General features: G+C 40.7%; 1 pseudogene; it reads right to left on the reverse strand.

Annotated features, from left to right (window-relative positions):
- Nucleotides 1-6,555: 6,555 nt before the first annotated feature.
- Nucleotides 6,556-19,857, reverse strand: LOC145865990 (uncharacterized; annotated as a pseudogene).
- Nucleotides 19,858-23,723: the final 3,866 nt, after the last annotated feature.

Below are 23,723 nucleotides of genomic sequence, written 5' to 3' on the forward strand. Positions count from 1 at the left end.
TGTTGATAAGTCATTGTATAATATTCAGACAATTGTTTTTCATGCCATTACATTAAAGGCAAGACATACCTAGATTCAATTACATTCATGAATTGGTTTGAAACCTTTGTTTTAAACCCTTCTCAAAATTGGTGCCTTGCCGGATTTGTAAAAAATGGTTTGTCATGAAACTCTATTTTTTAAATGTATTTAAATGTAACCTTTATTTAACTAGACAAGTCAGTTAAGAACAAATTCTTATTTACAATGACTGCCTACCCCGGACAACGCTGGGCCAATTGTGCGCCGCCCTATGGAACTCCCAATCACGGCCGGTTGTGATACAGCCTGGATTTGAACCAGGGTGTCTGTAGTGAAGCCTCAAGCACTGAGATGCAGTGTCCGCTGCGCCACTCGGGAGCCCCAAAATCACTATAACCTGACTGGAGGGAGCCAGTCATCACTATAACCTGACTGGAGGGAGCCAGTCATCACTATAACCTGACTGGAGGGAGGGAGCCAGTCATCACTATAACCTGACTAGAGGGAGGGAGCCAGTCATCACTATAACCTGACTGGAGGGAGCCAGTCATCACTATAACCTGACTAGAGGGAGCCAGTCATCACTATAACCTGACTGGAGGGAGCCAGTCATCACTATAACCTGACTGGAGGGAGCCAGTCATCACTATAACCTGACTAGAGGGAGCCAGTCATCACTATAACCTGACTAGAGGGAGCGAGCCAGTCATCACTATAACCTGACTAGAGGGAGCCAGTCATCACTATAACCTGACTGGAGGGAGCCAGTCATCACTATAACCTGACTGGAGGGAGCCAGTCATCACTATAACCTGACTGGAGGGAGCCAGTCATCACTATAACCTGACTAGAGGGAGGGAGCCAGTCGTCACTATAACCTGACTAGAGGGAGCCGACCAGTTCTGAAAGCCTTTTGCCGTACCCTCATCCTACTCCTCTGGTGATGTAGACGTTATCCCAGGCCCTGTGTGTCCCCAGGCGCTCTCATTTGTTGACTTCTGTAACCGTAAAAGCCTTGGTTTCATGCATGTTAACATCAGAAGCCTCCTCCCTAAGTTTGTTTTACTCACTGCTTTAGCACACTCCGCCAACCTTGATGTCCTTGCCGTGTCTGAATCCTGGCTTTGGAAGGTCACCAAAAATTCTGAAATTTCCATCCCCAACTACAACATTTTCCATCAAAATGAGAGGAGTTGCAATCTACTGCAGAGATGGCCTGCAATGTTCTATCATACATTCCAGGTCTAAGCCCAAACAGTTCAAGCTTTTAATTAAAAAAATGAATCTCTCCAGAAATAAGTCTCTCACTGTTGCCGCCTGTTACAGACCCCCCTCAGCTCCCAGCTGCCCTGGACACCATATGTGAATTGATTGGCCCCCATCTATCTTCAGAGTTTGTTCTGTTAGGGGACCTAAACTGGGATATGCTTAACCTCTCTAGGGGGTGTGGGACGCTACCGTCCCACATGGCCAACATCCAGTGAAATTGCAGAGCGCCAAATTCAAAAACAGAAATACTCATAAGAATTCATAAAACATACAAGTGTTATACATCGGTTTAAAGATTAACTTCTTGTTAATCCAACCACGGTGTCAGATTTCAAAAAGGCTTTACCGTGAAAGCATACCATGCGATTATCTGAGAACAGTGCCCAGCAGACAAATCATTACAAACAGTTACCAGCCAAGTAGAGGAGTTACACAAGTCAGAAATAGCGATAAAATGAATCACTTACTTTTGATGATCTTCATATCGTTGCAACTCACAAGACTCCCATTTACTCAATAAATGTTTGTTTTGTTCGATAAAGTCTCTCTTTATATCCAAAAACCTCCGTTTTGTTCATGCGTTTTGTTCAGTAATCCACAGGCTCAAAGGCAATCACAACAGCCAGACGAAAAATCCTAAAAGTATCAGTAAAGTTCGTAGAAACATGTCAAACGATGTTTATAATCAATCCTCAGGTTATTTTTAGCCTAAATAATATATAACATTTCAACCGGACAATAACGTCGTCAATATAAAAGGTAAACAAGAAAGGTGCGCTCTCGGTCTCGCGCATGAAAAATCTCTGAGATACTGAATGGTCCACTCATTCAGAGTGGTCTTACACTCTCATTTTTCAGGATGCAAGCCTGAAACTATTTCTAAAGACTGTTGACATCTAGTGGAAGCCCTAGGAAGTGCAATTTGAGACCTAAGTCAATGGAATCTGTATAGGCAGTCAATGGAAAACTACAACAACAACAAATCCCACTTCCTGGATGTATTTTTCTCAGGTTTTCGCCTGTCATATCAGTTCTGTTATACTCACAGACATTGTTTTGGAAACTTTAGAGTGTTTTCTATCCAAATCTACCAAGTTTACTTTGGCACGCTTTTCATCCGGAGGTGAAAACAGTGCCCCCTACCCTAGTGAGGTTAACACCCCCGGCCGTCCTACAATTCAAGCTAGATGCCCTCAATCTCACACAAATTATCAAGGAACCCACCAGGTACAACCCCTAAATCTGTAAACATGGGCACCCTCATAGATATTATCCTGACCAACTTGCCCTCCAAATACACCTCTGCTGTTTTCAATCAGGATCTCAGCGATCACTGCCTCATCGCCTGCATCCGTTATGGGTTTGCGGTCAAACGGCCACCCCTCATCACTGTCACATGCTCCCTAGAACACTTCTGCGAGCAGGCCTTTCTAATCGACCTGGTATACATATTCGTCGCCAAACCCACTGGCTCCAGGTCATCTATAAGTCTTTGCTAGGCCGACTTCACTCAGCTCACTGGTCACCATAGCAACACCCACCCATAGCACGCGCTCCAGGAGGTATATCTCACTGGTCATCCCCAAAGCCAACACCTCCTTTGGCCGCCTTTCCTTCCAGTTCTCTGCTGCCAATGACTGCAACGAATTGCAAAAATCGCTGAAGTTGGAGACATATATCTCCCTCACTAACTTTAAGCATCAGCTATCTGAGCAGCTTACCGATCGCTGCAGCTGTACACAGCCCATCTGTAAATAGCCCATCTGTAAATAGCCCATCCAACTGCCTACCTCATCCCCATGTTTTTATTTACGTTTTTTTGCTCTTTTGCACACCAGTATTTCTACTTGAACATCTATCACTCCAGTGTTAAATTGTAATTACTTCACTACTATGGCCTATTTATTGCCTTACCTCCGTACTCCATTTGCACACACTATATATAGATTTTTCTATTGTGTTATTGACTGTTCGTTTGTTTATCCAACGTGTAACTCTGTTGTTTTTGTCGCACTGCTTTGCTTTATCTTGGCCAGGTTGCAGTTGTAAATGAGAACTTGTTCTCAACTAGCCTACCTGGTTAAATAAAGGTGAAATACATTATTTATTTTTTTTAATCTTAGCTTTATTGACAACACTCAAATGGATACTGTCATTAACGTAGTTCTTCAATAATTACACATAATACTTAATAACTGTAGATGTTTAGTTACAGTCACATGATCAACTATCAGAAGATCCAGGAAATACTTTTCTGAATGCCAGTCAAATTACAAACATCACGACATGCAACAACAACCAAAGTGCTTCTTCATTCATTACTCTGGTAAAGACAGTTATGCCGCGCTCCACGTTGGATCCAACATCCCTAACAAATTGATGTTTATAATGTGTTATTGTCCTGCTTGATTTACTGTAGGGTCTCGTTAGTCCGTTTGGAAACGGAGATACTTAGCTCATAATGTGTAGAGAACTGTTCCTTGATGGATAGGCTATTGTTCAACACACAGAGCTATTTTCCTATATTTGTTGTTAAGTTATGGGTCCTACAGTAGGTCTATGTTATTGTTAGGTGAAGTTATGGGTCCTACAGTAGGTCTATGTTGTTGTTGTTAGGTGAAGTTATGGGTCCTACAGTAGGTCTATGTTAATTGTTATGTGAAGTTATGGGTCCTACAGTAGGTCTATGTTATTGTTAGGTGAAGTTATGGGTCCCTACAGTAGGTCTATGTTATTGTTATGTGAAGTTATGGGTCCTACAGTAGGTCTATGTTATTGTTAGGTGAAGTTATGGGTCCTACAGTAGGTCTATGTTTGTTGTTAGGTGAAGTTATGGGCCAATTTGGCAAACAGTGTACAAACCCTCATTGTCAGGCTGATGGAAAAGCCAAAGAGCATTTTACTGGTTGAAGTGTTTTTTAAGTACAAAGCGGTTGATTTGCGACGACGGACACAAACATATTAAGCAGGAGATTCAAGCGAGCCTGACAATTATAATCCAAAGTAGTGTGAAATGAACTCATTAGCAACCTGGTAATGGAGGTTACTCCCCTGAGCAAAAATCTTTTCTCACCAGCAAACATAGAAAAGGGCCTCCAATCTTAGATGTTACTACTAATGTGAAAACAAGACAAAATATGACTATTGTTGCTCATTTTAAGACAAATGTCAAGTAATCATTACATTCAATTACAGATGTCAATTGTTGTACAACATCATGGCTACGCTGTTGGCATGACCTTTTACAGTGGATTTCTGCTGTTTGTGGGCCTTTACCCATCTGTCTGACTTTGTTGTTCACACAGGAGAGAGACGTGACTATCGTGGATCCTCTGAGGAGCCTCAACAACATCATGATGCTGACAAGGCAGAGAAGAGTCTCTCCAGATCAGAACACCTCAAGAAACACCAGCAGAGACCCACAGGGAAGATAATTAACCTCTCTGACTGAGGGAAGAGATTCACCTCATCAGGCATTAAAATTCATCGGAGAAGCCACACAGTAGAGAAAGCTTATTGCTGTACTCAATGTGGGAAGAGTTTTGATACATCTAGCCATCTTATTGTACACCAAAGAACACACACAGGAGAGAAACCTTTTAGCTGTGATGAATGTGGGAAGAGTTTTACTCATCGAAGCAGCCTGATATCACACCAGAGAGAAACTTTCTAGCTGTGATGACTGTGGGAAGAGTTTTACTCGTTCAACCAGCCTGAAATTACACCAGAGAACACACACAGGAGAGAAACCTTTTAGCTGTGATCAATGTGGGAAGAGTTTTACTCATCGAAGCAGCCTGATATCACACCAGAGAAACACACACAGGAGAGAAACTTTCTAGCTGTGATGAATGTGGGAAGTGTTTTACTCAGCTAATCAACCTGATAACACACAAGAGAACACACACAGGAGAGAAAACCTTTTAGCTGTGATCAATGTGGGAAGTGTTTTACTCATCGAAGCAGCCTGATATCACACCAGAGAATACACACAGGAGAGAAACCGTATATCTGTGATGAGTGTGGGAAGAGTTTTACTTGCCTTCGCAATCTGACTCTTCACCAGAGAACACACACAGGAGAGAAACCCTATAGCTGTACTCGATGTGGGAAGTTTTTTTTTAAATCTAACCATCTGACGATACACCAAAGACGACACACAGGAGAGAAACCCTATAGCTGTACTCAATGTGGGAAGAGTTTTGTTCAATCTGGCGAACTGAAGATACACCAGAGAACACACACAGGAGAGAAACCTTATAGCTGTGGTCAATGTGGGAAGCGTTTTGGTCAATCTGGCCAGCTGACATCACACCAGAGAACACACACAGGAGAGAAATCTTATAGCTTGTGATCAATGTGGGACAAGATTTGCTTGGCTAACCAGCCTAGTATCACACCAAAGAACACACACGGGAGAAAAACCTTATAGCTGTGGTCAATGTAACAAGAGATACTCCGATAAAAGACATCTGATCAAACATCAGAAAATACATGGAGGAGTTGTTTCATGATATCAATGATATAATGTCACAATGTAGAATGTTTTAACATTGCAGTAGGAGTATTTTAGTGATGTCACAATGTAGAATGTTTTAACATTGTAGTAGGAGTATTTTAGTGATGTCACAATGTTACAACGAACTGAATCGTCAATGGAGGTCTTCCTCTTTATATAGCCTGCTACAGCATGCGAATACTATTAACTCACAAAGGGGCATAACGTTACATGTACAATACTATCCCATTTTGAAACGTTACATGAACAATACTATCCCATTTTGGAAACGTTACATGTAAAATACTATCCCATTTTGGAAACGTTACATGTACAATACTATCCCATTTTGGAAACGTTACATGTAAAATACTATCCCATTTTGGAAACGTTACATGTACAATACTATCCCATTTTGGAAATGTTACATGTGCAATACTATCCCATTTTGGAAATGTTACATGTGCAATACTATCCCATTTTGAAACGTTACATGAACAATACTATCCCATTTTGGAAACGTTACATGTACAATACTATCCCATTTTGGAAACGTTACATGTACAATACTATCCCATTTTGGAAACATTACATGGACAATACTATCCCATTTTGGAAACGTTACATGGACAATACTATCCCATTTTGGAAACGTTACATGGACAATACTATCCCATTTTGGAAACGTTACATGGACAATACTATCCCATTTTGGAAACGTTACATGTACAATACTGTCCCATTTTGGAAACGTTACATGGACAATACTATCCCATTTTGGAAACGTTACATGTACAATAATATCCCATTTTGGAAACGTTACATGTCCGCCCCCTTGTGGAGGGAAATTAATATCTTAGATGGTAGCTGTAGATGGGATTCAAATGCATAATGGTATTAATACAGTGTCTAGACTACCTCTTTTGTATAAATGCCCTTCAGAATCCAAACACAGTATTGCCACGCAGTAAAATGTTGAGTAAAATCTTTCAAGTCAGCCTGTCACACAATGCTATTCTCAAACATAACTAATATTAATAATCAATTAATATTTTAACCTACAGGAATATTTTCATTTTTCACATTTCTATGTCAAGGTTAGTTCCTAGGATTTTGCAACTCATACATTTATATCTTTCAATACTTCTAAAATGGGGTACAGGTGTAAAATAATTACAGGTTTAAAACAATTACAGGTTTAAAATAATTCCAGGTGCACCTTACTAGCTTATACTATATCATAAACTGTCTTAAATAGTAAACAAAGATTCTAGTTTTCATCCAGTTCACACAGATAGCTGACTCAGCCCTGTTTACACCTCCAAGGTGCCCCCCACTTAGGAATACACACTCAGAGGCTTTTCTAAAAACTCCACTTTACGTGCTCACCACCAACAGAAAACAACTTCCATCCACTACAATGCTTCACCTTCACCAATATAAACATGGTGTCCACTGGCTGTCAACAATTAAAAACAATTAAAAAAATAATAATTACCACGAGCTTCTAGAACTCTCGTCCCCTTGGAATGAACCCAAACAAAACTCATATCCAATACGGAAAACTAACTTCTTAATAATTTGTAGAGAACAGCTAGATACATTTTGAAGTGTTGCATTTTGATTCAAGTGGGTCACCAACGTGGTAAGTGTAACACAACTCTTTTTTTGTTAGTCATTTTTTGTTAAATCACATAAATAGTACTCTTTCAATTCAGAGCCTGGATTTCCCCCTGAGGCTAATATCCATATCATGTTGAAATCAATAGAACAGGGGACAAACGTTTAGGGTTCAACATTATGACATCATTAAAATACTCCTACTACAATGTTAAAACATTCTACATTGTGACATTATTTCATTGATTGAGGTATTTTATCAGATTATCTCTGGTCACACTGATCACAGCTGAGGTTTCTCCTGTATGTGTTATATGGTGTGAAGTCCGCTTGTTAGACATAGTAAAACTCTTCCCACATTGAGCACAGCTATAAGATTTCTCTCCTGTGTGTGTTTTCTCTGGTGTGACATCAGGCTGGTTGACTGAGTAAAACTCTTCCCACATTGATTACAGCTAAAAGGCTTCTCTCCTGTGTGTGTTCTCTGGTGTTTAGTCAGACAGCTTTTCTCATTAAAGCTCTTCCCACATTGAGCACAGCTATAAGGTTTCTCTCCTGTGTGTGTTCTCCGGTGTTTAGTCAGACAGCTAGATGTAACATAACTCTTCCCACATTCATCACATCTATAAGATTTCTCTCCTGTGTGTGTTCTCTGGTGTTTAGTCAGACTGTTAGATGTAACAAAACTCTTCCCACATTCATCACAGCTATAAGATGTCCTCTCCTGTGTGTGTTCTCTGGTGTTTAGTCAGACTGCTAGATTTAACATAACTCTTCCCACATTCATCACATCTATAAGGTTTCTCTCCTGTGTGTGTTCTCTGGTGTTTAGTCAGACTGCTAGATTTAACATAACTCTTCCCACATTCATCACATCTATAAGGTTTCTCTCCTGTGTGTGTTCTCTGGTGTTTAGTCAGACTGTTAGATGTAACAAAACTCTTCCCACATTCATCACAGCTATAAGGTTTCTCTCCTGTGTGTGTTCTCTGGTGTGATATCAGGCCAGTTGACCTAGTAAAACTCTTCCCACATTGAGCACAGTTATAAGGTTTCTCTCCTGTGTGAGTTCTCTGGTGTGATATCAGGCTGGTTGATTGAGTAAAACTCTTCCCACATTGAGTACAGCTAAAAGGTTTCTCTCCTGTGTGGATTCTCTGATGAATTTTAATGCCTGATGGGGAGGTGAATCTCTTCCCACAGTCAGAGCAGCAGTGAGTTCTCTTCCCTGTGGATCTCTGCTGGTGTTTCTTGAGGTGTTCTAATGTGGAGAGACTCTTCTCTGCCTCTTCAGCATCAAGAGGTTGTTGAGGCTCCCCAGAGGATCCACGATAGTCACGTCTCTCTCCTGCATGAACAACAAAGTCAGACAGATGATTAAAGGCCCACAAAATGAGCAAGAATAGTCATATTTTGTATTGTTTTCACATTAGTAGTAACATCGATGATTGAGGGCGATGCACACACAATCTGATTGTAGAAACTCCTCCCTGCTAATGAGGAAACCGCTAGTTATGGATGTAGTATATCTGGTAATGAGGAAACCACTAGTTATGGATGTAGTATATCTGGTAATGAGGAAACCACTAGTTATGGATGTAGTATATCTGGTAATGAGGAAACCACTAGTTATGGATGTAGTATATCTGGTAATGAGGAAACCACTAGTTATGGATGTAGTATATCTAGTAATGAGGAAACCACTAGTTATGGATGTAGTATATCTGGTAATGACGAAACCACTAGTTATGGATGTAGTATATCTGGTAATGAGGAAACCACTAGTTATGGATGTAGTATATCTGGTAATGAGGAAACCAGTAGTTATGGATGTAGTATATCTGGTAAATAACCACTAGTTATGGATGTAGTATATCTGGTCATGAGGAAACCACTAGTTATGGATGTAGTATATCTGGTAATGAGGAAACCACTAGTTATGGATGTAGTATATCTGGTAATGAGGAAACCACTAGTTAATGGGATGTAGTATATCTGCTAATGAGGAAACCACTAGTTATGGATGTACTATATCTGCTAATGAGGAAACCACTAGTTATGGATGTAGTATATCTGCCTGGAGCAAAAATGGTGAGCTAAGATTTTAGTTTTTCACGATGTATTCTGAATATTACAGCGCAAGATCAGGAGTGCTACTCAAGGAAACTCACATTAAGCTCTGTGTCTATTCACTAATTCACCACCGTGGGGGAAAACTCAGGGGAGTTCTCATAGGCTGACAGCAAAAATAGCCTCCATTTACAGGTTGAGTACATTTCACATTACTTTTGGATTATAATTGTAAGGCTCGTTTGAATCTCCTGCTTAATATGTTTGTGTTATTGTCGCAAATCAACTGATTTATAGTTAAACACTTCAACCAGTTAAATGCTCTTTGGCTAGCTTTTCCATCAGCCTGACATAGTAGAGGTCCACCCATAACATCACCACCAATAACATAGTAGAGGTCCACCCATAACATCACCACCAATAACATAGTAGAGGTCCATAACATCACCACCAATAACATAGTAGAGGTCCATAACATCACCACCAATAACATAGTAGAGGTCCACCCATAACATCACCACCAATAACATAGTAGAGGTCCACCCATAACATCACCACCAATAACATAGTAGAGGTCCACCCATAACATCACCACCAATAACATAGTAGAGGTCCACCCATAACATCACCACCAATAACATAGTAGAGGTCCACCCATAACATCACCACCAATAACATAGTAGAGGTCCACCCATAACATCACCACCAATAACATAGTAGAGGTCCATAACATCACCACCAATAACATAGTAGAGGTCCATAACATCACCACCAATAACATAGTAGAGGTCCACCCATAACATCACCACCAATAACATAGTAGAGGTCCACCCATAACATCACCACCAATAACATAGTAGAAGTCCATAACATCACCACCAATAACATAGTAGAGGTCCCATAACATCACCACCAATAACATAGTAGAGGTCCACCCATAACATCACCACCAATAACATAGTAGAGGTCCACCCATAACATCACCACCAATAACATAGTAGAGGTCCACCCATAACATCACCACCAATAACATAGTAGAGGCCCATAACATCACCACCAATAACATAGTAGAGGCCCATAACATCACCACCAATAACATAGTAGAGGTCCACCCATAACATCACCACCAATAACATAGTAGAGGCCCATAACATCACCACCAATAACATAGTAGAGGTCCACCCATAACATCACCACCAATAACATAGTAGAGGTCCACCCATAACATCACCACCAATAACATAGTAGAGGTCCACCCATAACATCACCACCAATAACATAGTAGAGGTCCATAACATCACCACCAATAACATAGTAGAGGTCCACCCATAACATCACCACCAATAACATAGTAGAGGTCCACCCATAACATCACCACCAATAACATAGTAGAGGTCCACCCATAACATCACCACCAATAACATAGTAGAGGTCCATAACATCACCACCAATAACATAGTAGAGGTCCACCCATAACATCACCACCAATAACATAGTAGAGACCCACCCATAACATCACCACCAATAACATAGTAGAGGTCCATAACATCACCACCAATAACATAGTAGAGGTCCACCCATAACATCACCACCAATAACATAGTAGAGGTCCACCCATAACATCACCACCAATAACATAGTAGAGGTCCATAACATCACCACCAATAACATAGTAGAGGTCCATAACATCACCACCAATAACATAGTAGAGGTCCATAACATCACCACCAATAACATAGTAGAGGTCCACCCATAACATCACCACCAATAACATAGTAGAGGTCCACCCATAACATCACCACCAATAACATAGTAGAGGTCCATAACACCACCACCAATAACATAGTAGAGGTCCACCCATAACATCACCACCAATAACATAGTAGAGGTCCATAACATCACCACCAATAACATAGTAGAGGTCCACCCATAACATCACCACCAATAACATAGTAGAGGTCCACCCATAACATCACCACCAATAACATAGTAGAGGTCCATAACATCACCACCAATAACATAGTAGAGGTCCATAACATCACCACCAATAACATAGTAGAGGTCCATAACATCACCACCAATAACATAGTAGAGGTCCACCCATAACATCACCACCAATAACATAGTAGAGGTCCACCCATAACATCACCACCAATAACATAGTAGAGGTCCACCCATAACATCACCACCAATAACATAGTAGAGGTCCACCCATAACATCACCACCAATAACATAGTAGAGGTCCATAACATCACCACCAATAACATAGTAGAGGTCCACCCATAACATCACCACCAATAACATAGTAGAGGTCCACCCATAACATCACCACCAATAACATAGTAGAGGCCCATAACATCACCACCAATAACATAGTAGAGATCCATAACATCACCACCAATAACATAGTAGAGGTTGACCCATAACATCACCACCAATAACATAGTAGACGTCCACCCATAACATCACCACCAATAACATAGTAGAGGTCCATAACATCACCACCAATAACATAGTAGAGGTCCATAACATCACCACCAATAACATAGTAGAGGTCCATAACATCACCACCAATAACATAGTAGAGGTCCACCCATAACATCACCACCAATAACATAGTAGAGGTCCATAACATCACCACCAATAACATAGTAGAGGTCCACCCATAACATCACCACCAATAACATAGTAGAGGTCCACCCATAACATCACCACCAATAACATAGTAGAGGCCCATAACATCACCACCAATAACATAGTAGAGGTCCACCCATAACATCACCACCAATAACATAGTAGAGGTCGACCAATAACATCACCACCAATAACATAGTAGAGGTCCACCCATAACATAACCACCAATAACATAGTAGAGGTCCATAACATCACCACCAATAACATAGTAGAGGTCCATAACATCACCACCAATAACATAGTAGAGGTCCACCCATAACATCACCACCAATAACATAGTAGAGGTCCACCCATAACATCACCACCAATAACATAGTAGAGGTCCACCCATAACATCACCACCAATAACATAGTAGAGGTCCATAACATCACCACCAATAACATAGTAGAGGTCCATAACATCACCACCAATAACATAGTAGAGGTCCACCCATAACATCACCACCAATAACATAGTAGAGACCCATAACATCACCACCAATAACATAGTAGAGGTCCACCCATAACATCACCACCAATAACATAGTAGAGGTCCACCCATAACATCACCACCAATAACATAGTAGAGACCCATAACATCACCACCAATAACATAGTAGAGGTCCACCCATAACATCACCACCCATAACATAGTAGAGGTCCATAACATCACCACCAATAACATAGTAGAGGTCCATAACATCACCACCAATAACATAGTAGAGGTCCACCCATAACATCACCACCAATAACATAGTAGAGGTCCACCCATAACATCACCACATATAACATAGTAGAGGTCCATAACATCACCACCAATAACATAGTAGAGGTCCACCCATAACATCACCAACAATAACATAGTAGAGGTCCATAACATCACCACCAATAACATAGTAGAGGTCCACCCATAACATCACCACCAATAACATAGTAGAGGTCCACCCATAACATCACCACCAATAACATAGTAGAGGTCCATAACATCACCACCAATAACATAGTAGAGGTCCACCCATAACATCCCCACCAATAACATAGTAGAGGTCCACCCATAACATCACCACCAATAACATAGTAGAGGCCCATAACATCACCACCAATAACATAGTAGAGATCCATAACATCACCACCAATAACATAGTAGAGGTCCACCCATAACATCACCACCAATAACATAGTAGAGGTCCATAACATCACCACCAATAACATAGTAGAGGTCCATAACATCACCACCAATAACATAGTAGAGGTCCACCCATAACATCACCACCAATAACATAGTAGAGGTCCATAACATCACCACCAATAACATAGTAGAGGTCCATAACATCACCACCAATAACATAGTAGAGGTCCATAACATCACCACCAATAACATAGTAGAGGTCCACCCATAACATCACCACCAATAACATAGTAGAGACCCATAACATCACCACCAATAACATAGTAGAGGTCCATAACATCACCACCAATAACATAGTAGAGGTCCACCCATAACATCACCACCAATAACATAGTAGAGGTCCATAACATCACCACCAATAACATAGTAGAGGTCCATAACATCACCACCAATAACATAGTAGAGGCCCATAACATCACCACCAATAACATAGTAGAGGTCCACCCATAACATCACCACCAATAACATAGTAGAGGTCCACCCATAACATCACCACCAATAACATAGTAGAGGTCCACCCATAACATCACCACCAATAACATAGTAGAGGTCCACCCATAACATCACCACCAATAACATAGTAGAGGTCCATAACATCACCACCAATAACATAGTAGAGGTCCACCCATAACATCACCACCAATAACATAGTAGAGACCCATAACATCACCACCAATAACATAGTAGAGGTCCACCCATAACATCACCACCAATAACATAGTAGAGGTCCATAACATCACCACCAATAACATAGTAGAGGTCCATAACATCACCACCAATAACATAGTAGAGGTCCATAACATCACCACCAATAACATAGTAGAGGTCCATAACATCACCACCAATAACATAGTAGAGGTCCACCCATAACATCACCACCAATAACATAGTAGAGGTCCACCCATAACATCACCACCAATAACATAGTAGAGGTCCACCCATAACATCACCACCAATAACATAGTAGAGACCCACCCATAACATCACCACCAATAACATAGTAGAGGTCCATAACATCACCACCAATAACATAGTAGAGGTCCACCCATAACATCACCACCAATAACATAGTAGAGGTCCACCCATAACATCACCACCAATAACATAGTAGAGGTCCATAACATCACCACCAATAACATAGTAGAGGTCCATAACATCACCACCAATAACATAGTAGAGGTCCATAACATCACCACCAATAACATAGTAGAGGTCCACCCATAACATCACCACCAATAACATAGTAGAGGTCCATAACATCACCACCAATAACATAGTAGAGGTCCACCCATAACATCACCACCAATAACATAGTAGAGGTCCACCCATAACATCACCACCAATAACATAGTAGAGGCCCATAACATCACCACCAATAACATAGTAGAGGTCCATAACATCACCACCAATAACATAGTAGAGGTCCATAACACCACCACCAATAACATAGTAGAGGTCCACCCATAACATCACCACCAATAACATAGTAGAGGTCCATAACATCACCACCAATAACATAGTAGAGGTCCACCCATAACATCACCACCAATAACATAGTAGAGGTCCACCCATAACATCACCACCAATAACATAGTAGAGGTCCATAACATCACCACCAATAACATAGTAGAGGTCCATAACATCACCACCAATAACATAGTAGAGGTCCATAACATCACCACCAATAACATAGTAGAGGTCCACCCATAACATCACCACCAATAACATAGTAGAGGTCCACCCATAACATCACCACCAATAACATAGTAGAGGTCCACCCATAACATCACCACCAATAACATAGTAGAGGTCCACCCATAACATCACCACCAATAACATAGTAGAGGTCCATAACATCACCACCAATAACATAGTAGAGGTCCACCCATAACATCACCACCAATAACATAGTAGAGGTCCACCCATAACATCACCACCAATAACATAGTAGAGGCCCATAACATCACCACCAATAACATAGTAGAGATCCATAACATCACCACCAATAACATAGTAGAGGTCGACCCATAACATCACCACCAATAACATAGTAGAGGTCCACCCATAACATCACCACCAATAACATAGTAGAGGTCCATAACATCACCACCAATAACATAGTAGAGGTCCATAACATCACCACCAATAACATAGTAGAGGTCCATAACATCACCACCAATAACATAGTAGAGGTCCACCCATAACATCACCACCAATAACATAGTAGAGGTCCATAACATCACCACCAATAACATAGTAGAGGTCCACCCATAACATCACCACCAATAACATAGTAGAGGTCCACCCATAACATCACCACCAATAACATAGTAGAGGCCCATAACATCACCACCAATAACATAGTAGAGGTCCACCCATAACATCACCACCAATAACATAGTAGAGGTCGACCAATAACATCACCACCAATAACATAGTAGAGGTCCACCCATAACATAACCACCAATAACATAGTAGAGGTCCATAACATCACCACCAATAACATAGTAGAGGTCCATAACATCACCACCAATAACATAGTAGAGGTCCACCCATAACATCACCACCAATAACATAGTAGAGGTCCACCCATAACATCACCACCAATAACATAGTAGAGGTCCACCCATAACATCACCACCAATAACATAGTAGAGGTCCATAACATCACCACCAATAACATAGTAGAGGTCCACCCATAACATCACCACCAATAACATAGTAGAGGTCCACCCATAACATCACCACCAATAACATAGTAGAGACCCATAACATCACCACCAATAACATAGTAGAGGTCCACCCATAACATCACCACCAATAACATAGTAGAGGTCCATAACATCACCACCAATAACATAGTAGAGGTCCATAACATCACCACCAATAACATAGTAGAGGTCCACCCATAACATCACCACCAATAACATAGTAGAGGTCCACCCATAACATCACCACCAATAACATAGTAGAGGTCCATAACATCACCACCAATAACATAGTAGAGGTCCACCCATAACATCACCAACAATAACATAGTAGAGGTCCATAACATCACCACCAATAACATAGTAGAGGTCCACCCATAACATCACCACCAATAACATAGTAGAGGTCCACCCATAACATCACCACCAATAACATAGTAGAGGTCCATAACATCACCACCAATAACATAGTAGAGGTCCACCCATAACATCCCCACCAATAACATAGTAGAGGTCCATAACATCACCACCAATAACATAGTAGAGGTCCACCCATAACATCACCACCAATAACATAGTAGAGGCCCATAACATCACCACCAATAACATAGTAGAGATCCATAACATCACCACCAATAACATAGTAGAGGTCCACCCATAACATCACCACCAATAACATAGTAGAGGTCCATAACATCACCACCAATAACATAGTAGAGGTCCATAACATCACCACCAATAACATAGTAGAGGTCCACCCATAACATCACCACCAATAACATAGTAGAGGTCCATAACATCACCACCAATAACATAGTAGAGGTCCATAACATCACCACCAATAACATAGTAGAGGTCCATAACATCACCACCAATAACATAGTAGAGGTCCACCCATAACATCACCACCAATAACATAGTAGAGACCCATAACATCACCACCAATAACATAGTAGAGGTCCATAACATCACCACCAATAACATAGTAGAGGTCCACCCATAACATCACCACCAATAACATAGTAGAGGTCCATAACATCACCACCAATAACATAGTAGAGGTCCATAACATCACCACCAATAACATAGTAGAGGCCCATAACATCACCACCAATAACATAGTAGAGGTCCACCCATAACATCACCACCAATAACATAGTAGAGGTCCACCCATAACATCACCACCAATAACATAGTAGAGGTCCACCCATAACATCACCACCAATAACATAGTAGAGGTCCATAACATCACCACCAATAACATAGTAGAGGTCCACCCATAACATCACCACCAATAACATAGTAGAGACCCATAACATCACCACCAATAACATAGTAGAGGTCCACCCATAACATCACCACCAATAACATAGTAGAGGTCCATAACATCACCACCAATAACATAGTAGAGGTCCATAACATCACCACCAATAACATAGTAGAGGTCCATAACATCACCACCAATAACATAGTAGAGGCCCATAACATCACCACCAATAACATAGTAGAGGTCCACCCATAACATCACCACCAATAACATAGTAGAGGTCCATAACATCACCACCAATAACATAGTAGAAGTCCACCCATAACATCACCACCAATAACATAGTAGAGGTCCACCCATAACATCACCACCAATAACATAGTAGAGGTCCACCCATAACATCACCACCAATAACATAGTAGAGGTCCATAACATCACCACCAATAACATAGTAGAGGTCCACCCATAACATCACCACCAATAACATAGTAGAGACCCATAACATCACCACCAATAACATAGTAGAGGTCCATAACATCACCACCAATAACATAGTAGATGTCCACCCATAACATCACCACCAATAACATAGTAGAGGTCCACCCATAACATCACCACCAATAACATAGTAGAGGTCCACCCATAACATCACCAACAATAACATAGTAGAGGTCCACCCATAACATCACCACCAATAACATAGTAGAGGCCCATAACATCACCACCAATAACATAGTAGAGGTCCACCCATAACATCACCACCAATAACATAGTAGAGGTCCACCCATAACATCACCACCAATAACATAGTAGAGGTCCATAACATCACCACCAATAACATAGTAGAGGTCCATAACATCACCACCAATAACATAGTAGAGGTCCACCCATAACATCACCACCAATAACATAGTAGAGGTCCACCCATAACATCACCACCAATAACATAGTAGAGGTCCACCCATAACATCACCACCAATAACATAGTAGAGGTCCACCCATAACATCACCACCAATAACATAGTAGAGGTCCATAACATCACCACCAATAACATAGTAGAGGTCCATAACATCACCACCAATAACATAGTAGAGATCCATAACATCACCACCAATAACATAGTAGAGGTCCACCCATAACATCACCACCAATAACATAGTAGAGGTCCATAACATCACCACCAATAACATAGTAGAGGTCCACCCATAACATCACCACCAATAACATAGTAGAGGTCCATAACATCACCACCAATAACATAGTAGAGGTCCACCCATAACATCACCACCAATAACATAGTAGAGGTCCATAACATCACCACCAATAACATAGTAGAGATCCACCCATAACATCACCACCAATAACATAGTAGAGATCCACCCATAACATCACCACCAATAACATAGTAGAGGTCCATAACATCACCACCAATAACATAGTAGAGGTCCACCCATAACATCACCACCAATAACATAGTAGAGGTCCACCCATAACATCACCACCAATAACATAGTAGAGGCCCATAACATCACCACCAATAACATAGTAGAGGTCCACCCATAACATCACCACCAATAACATAGTAGAGGTCCACCCATAACATCACCACCAATAACATAGTAGAGGTCCATAACATCACCACCAATAACATAGTAGAGGCCCATAACATCACCACCAATAACATAGTAGAGATCCATAACATCACCACCAATAACATAGTAGAGGTCCATAACATCACCACCAATAACATAGTAGAGGTCCATAACATCACCACCAATAACATAGTAGAGGTCCACCCATAACATCACCACCAATAACATAGTAGAGGTCCATAACATCAACACCAATAACATAGTAGAGGTCCACCCATAACATCACCACCAATAACATAGTAGAGGTCCACCCATAACATCACCACCAATAACATAGTAGAGGCCCATAACATCACCACCAATAACATAGTAGAGGTCCATAACATCACCACCAATAACATAGTAGAGGTCCATAACATCACCACCAATAACATAGTAGAGGTCCACCCATAACATCACCACCAATAACATAGTAGAGGTCCACCCATAACATCACCACCAATAACATAGTAGAGGCCCACCCATAACATCACCACCAATAACATAGTAGAGGTCCACCCATAACATCACCACCAATAACATAGTAGAGATCCACCCATAACATCACCACCAATAACATAGTAGAGGTCCACCCATAACATCACCACCAATAACATAGTAGAGGCCCATAACATCACCACCAATAACATAGTAGAGGTCCATAACATCACCACCAATAACATAGTAGAGGTCCACCCATAACATCACCACCAATAACATAGTAGAGGTCCATAACATCACCACCAATAACATAGTAGAGGTCCACCCATAACATCACCACCAATAACATAGTAGAGGTCCATAACATCACCACCAATAACATAGTAGAGGTCGACCGATTATGATTTTTCAATGCCGATGCCGATTATTGGAAGACCAAAATAAGCCAATACCGATTAATTGGACCATTTTTTATATATATTTGTAATAATGACAACTACAACAATACTGAATGAACACTTATTTTAACTTAATATAATACATCAATAAAATCTATTTAGTCTCAAATAAATAATGAAACATGTTCCATTTGGTTTAAATAGTGCAAAAACACAGTGTTGGAGAAGAAAGTAAAAGTGCAATATGTGCCATGTAAAAAAGCTTTTAACATATAACTATTTCTCTCTATATCATTTGAAATTCATATACATTTTTATTTATTTATTTAATTTATATATTTTCTTACCTTTAGTGGCTTAACTGCCTGTTCAGGGGCAGAACGACAGATTTGTACCTTGTCATCTCGGGGATTTGAACTTGCAACCTTTCAGTTACTAGTCCAACGTTCTAACCACTAGGCTACCCTGCCACCCAGAATGTTCTTATAGGCACTTTAGTATTGCCAGCCTAATCTTGGGAGTTGACAGGCTTGAAGTCATAAACAGAGCTGTGCTTCAAGCATTGCAAAGAGCTGCTGGCAAACGCAGGAAAGTGCTGTTTGAATGAATGTTTGAATGAATGCTTACGAGCCTGCTGCTGCCTACCACCACTCAGTCAGACTGCTATATCAAATATCAAATCATAGACTTAATTATAATATAATAACACACAGAAATACGAGCCTTAGGTCATATTCAATTTAATATCGCTCTTCAAAGACCCAGGAAGGGGTGGAGCCAAACAGGTGTTGTACCTCGTTTCCCTCCTTCAGGGAACAGTAATTATAGTCATAAAGTTACACTCCCTTTCAGTCGGTCAACTTCGGTACAACATACTATGGGGAAATACAATCATTCCCCAACTGACCCAAACAGATACTAAATGAAACGGCCCCTGGCAGACCACCCAGACCTGACCCCGCAAGATGCGTCAGTTTTGTCAATTTATTAATTGTCTTTTGTTTGAAACACTCCTGTCAATGTTGAGTAAGGACGCACACCTGGTTACCCATATAGAAGTAGGACTAGTCTACCTGGTTACCCATATAGAAGTAGGACTAGTCTACCTGGTTACACATATAGAAGTAGGACTAGTCTACCTGGTTACACATATAGAAGTAGGACTAGTCTACCTGGTTACACATATAGAAGTAGGACTAGTCTACCTGGTTACACATATAGAAGTAGGACTAGTCTACCTGGTTACACATATAGAAGTAGGACTAGTCTACCTAATTACCCATATAGAAGTAGGACTAGTCTACCTGGTTACCCATATAGAAGTAGGACTAGTCTACCTGGTTACCCATATAGAAGTAGGACTAGTCTACCTGGTTACACATATAGAAGTAGGACTAGTCTACCTGGTTACACATATAGAAGTAGGACTAGTCTACCTGGTTACCCATATAGAAGTAGGACTAGTCTACCTGGTTACACATATAGAAGTAGGACTAGTCTACCTGGTTACACATATAGAAGTAGGACTAGTCTACCTGATTACACATATAGAAGTAGGACTAGTCTACCTGGTTACCCAGATAGAAGTAGGACTAGTCTACCTGGTTACACATATAGAAGTAGGACTAGTCTACCTGGTTACCCATATAGCAGTAGGACTAGTCTACCTGGTTACCCATATAGAAGTAGGACTAGTCTACCTGGTTACACATATAGAAGTAGGACTAGTCTACCTGGTTACACATATAGAAGTAGGACTAGTCTACCTGGTTACCCATATAGAAGTAGGACTAGTCTACCTGGTTACACATATAGAAGTAGGACTAGTCTACCTGGTTACCCATATAGAAGTAGGACTAGTCTACCTGGTTACACATATAGAAGTAGGACTAGTCTACCTGGTTACACATATAGAAGTAGGACTAGTCTACCTGGTTACCCATATAGAAGTAGGACTAGTCTACCTGGTTACACATATAGAAGTAGGACTAGTCTACCTGGTTACCCATATAGAAGTAGGACTAGTCTACCTGGTTACACATATAGAAGTAGGACTAGTCTACCTGGTTACCCATATAGAAGTAGGACTAGTCTACCTGGTTACACATATAGAAGTAGGACTAGTCTACCTGGTTACCCATATAGAAGTAGGACTAGTCTACCTGGTTACACATATAGAAGTAGGATTAGTCTAATAGCCTACAGCTGTGTCTGTCCCAAACTCACTGGCGCAGGAAACTCTGTGGGCCCAGAATATTTTATACAATGTTGCAAGCTTGCCTTCTTCAGTTTCAGGCTACCCAGTTGATAGTAGATACAATGTTTCAAAATCATTGTAGACAGGCCATGTGCAGCCAATGTGATTTATAAGGTATTTATTTTGATCAGGATATTTTCTAACTGCAGTCTGCAATGTTTTTATTTGTTGGCTATTTTTACATAGTTGGCAATAAAAGTTACTTTTAGATTTGTATAATTTATATTTAGATTTAGATAGAATGTAGATTAATCACAGACAATGATTTTGAGATACTATTAGGAATTAAAATGAAACTGTTCCATGAAAATGAAAATATGAAAATCATAACTGGCACCAGATCAGTAGAAATGGTCAGATAAATTGGCACCAAATGGAAAAGGTTGCTGACTGCTGGTGTAGTCTATTACCAGAAACTATAGGAGCATAACGACTGTAGTCTATTACCAGAAACTATAGGAGCATAACGACTGCTGGTGTAGTCTATTACCAGAAACTATAGGAGCATAACGACTGTAGTCTATTACCAGAAACTATAGGAGCATAACGACTGCTGGTGTAGTCTATTACCAGAAACTATAGGAGCATAATGACTGCTGGTGTAGACTATTACCAGAAACTATAGGAGCATAACGACTGCTGGTGTAGTCTATTACCAGAAACTATAGGAGCATAACGACTGCTGGTGTAGCCTATTACCAGAAACTATAGGAGCATAACGACTGCTGGTGTAGTCTATTACCAGAAACTATAGGAGCATAACGACTGCTGGTGTAGCCTATTACCAGAAACTATAGGAGCATAACGACTGTAGTCTATTACCAGAAACTATAGGAGCATAACGACTGCTGGTGTAGCCTATTACCAGAAACTATAGGAGCATAACGACTGCTGGTGTAGCCTATTACCAGAAACTATAGGAGCATAACGACTGCTGGTGTAGCCTATTACCAGAAACTATAGGAGCATAACGACTGTAGTCTATTACCAGAAACTATAGGAGCATAACGACTGCTGGTGTAGTCTATTACCAGAAACTATAGGAGCATAACGACTGCTGGTGTAGTCTATTACCAGAAACTATAGGAGCATAACGACTGCTGGTGTAGCCTATTACCAGAAACTATAGGAGCATAACGACTGCTGGTGTAGTCTATTACCAGAAACTATAGGAGCATAACGACTGCTGGTGTAGTCTATTACCAGAAACTATTGGAGCACAACGACTGCTGGTGTAGCCTATTACCAGAAACTATAGGAGCACAACGACTGCTGGTGTAGTCTATTACCAGAAACTATAGGAGCATAACGACTGCTGGTGTAGTCTATTACCAGAAACTATAGGAGCATAACAACTGCTGGTGTAGTCTATTACCAGAAACTATAGGAGCATAACAACTGCTGGTGTAGCCTATTACCAGAAACTATAGGAGCATAACGACTGCTGGTGTAGTCTATTACCAGAAACTATAGGAGCATAACGACTGCTGGTGTAGTCTATTACCAGAAACTATAGGAGCATAACAACTGCTGGTGTAGCCTATTACCAGAAACTATAGGAGCATAACGACTGCTGGTGTAGTCTATTACCAGAAACTATAGGAGCATAACGACTGCTGGTGTAGTCTATTACCAGAAACTATAGGAGCATAACAACTGCTGGTGTAGCCTATTACCAG

This window comes from Salmo salar, unplaced genomic scaffold, assembly GCF_965601325.2.
Source record: "Salmo salar unplaced genomic scaffold, fSalSal1 ptg000117l, whole genome shotgun sequence".
NCBI classification, from domain to species: Eukaryota; Metazoa; Chordata; class Actinopteri; order Salmoniformes; family Salmonidae; genus Salmo; species Salmo salar.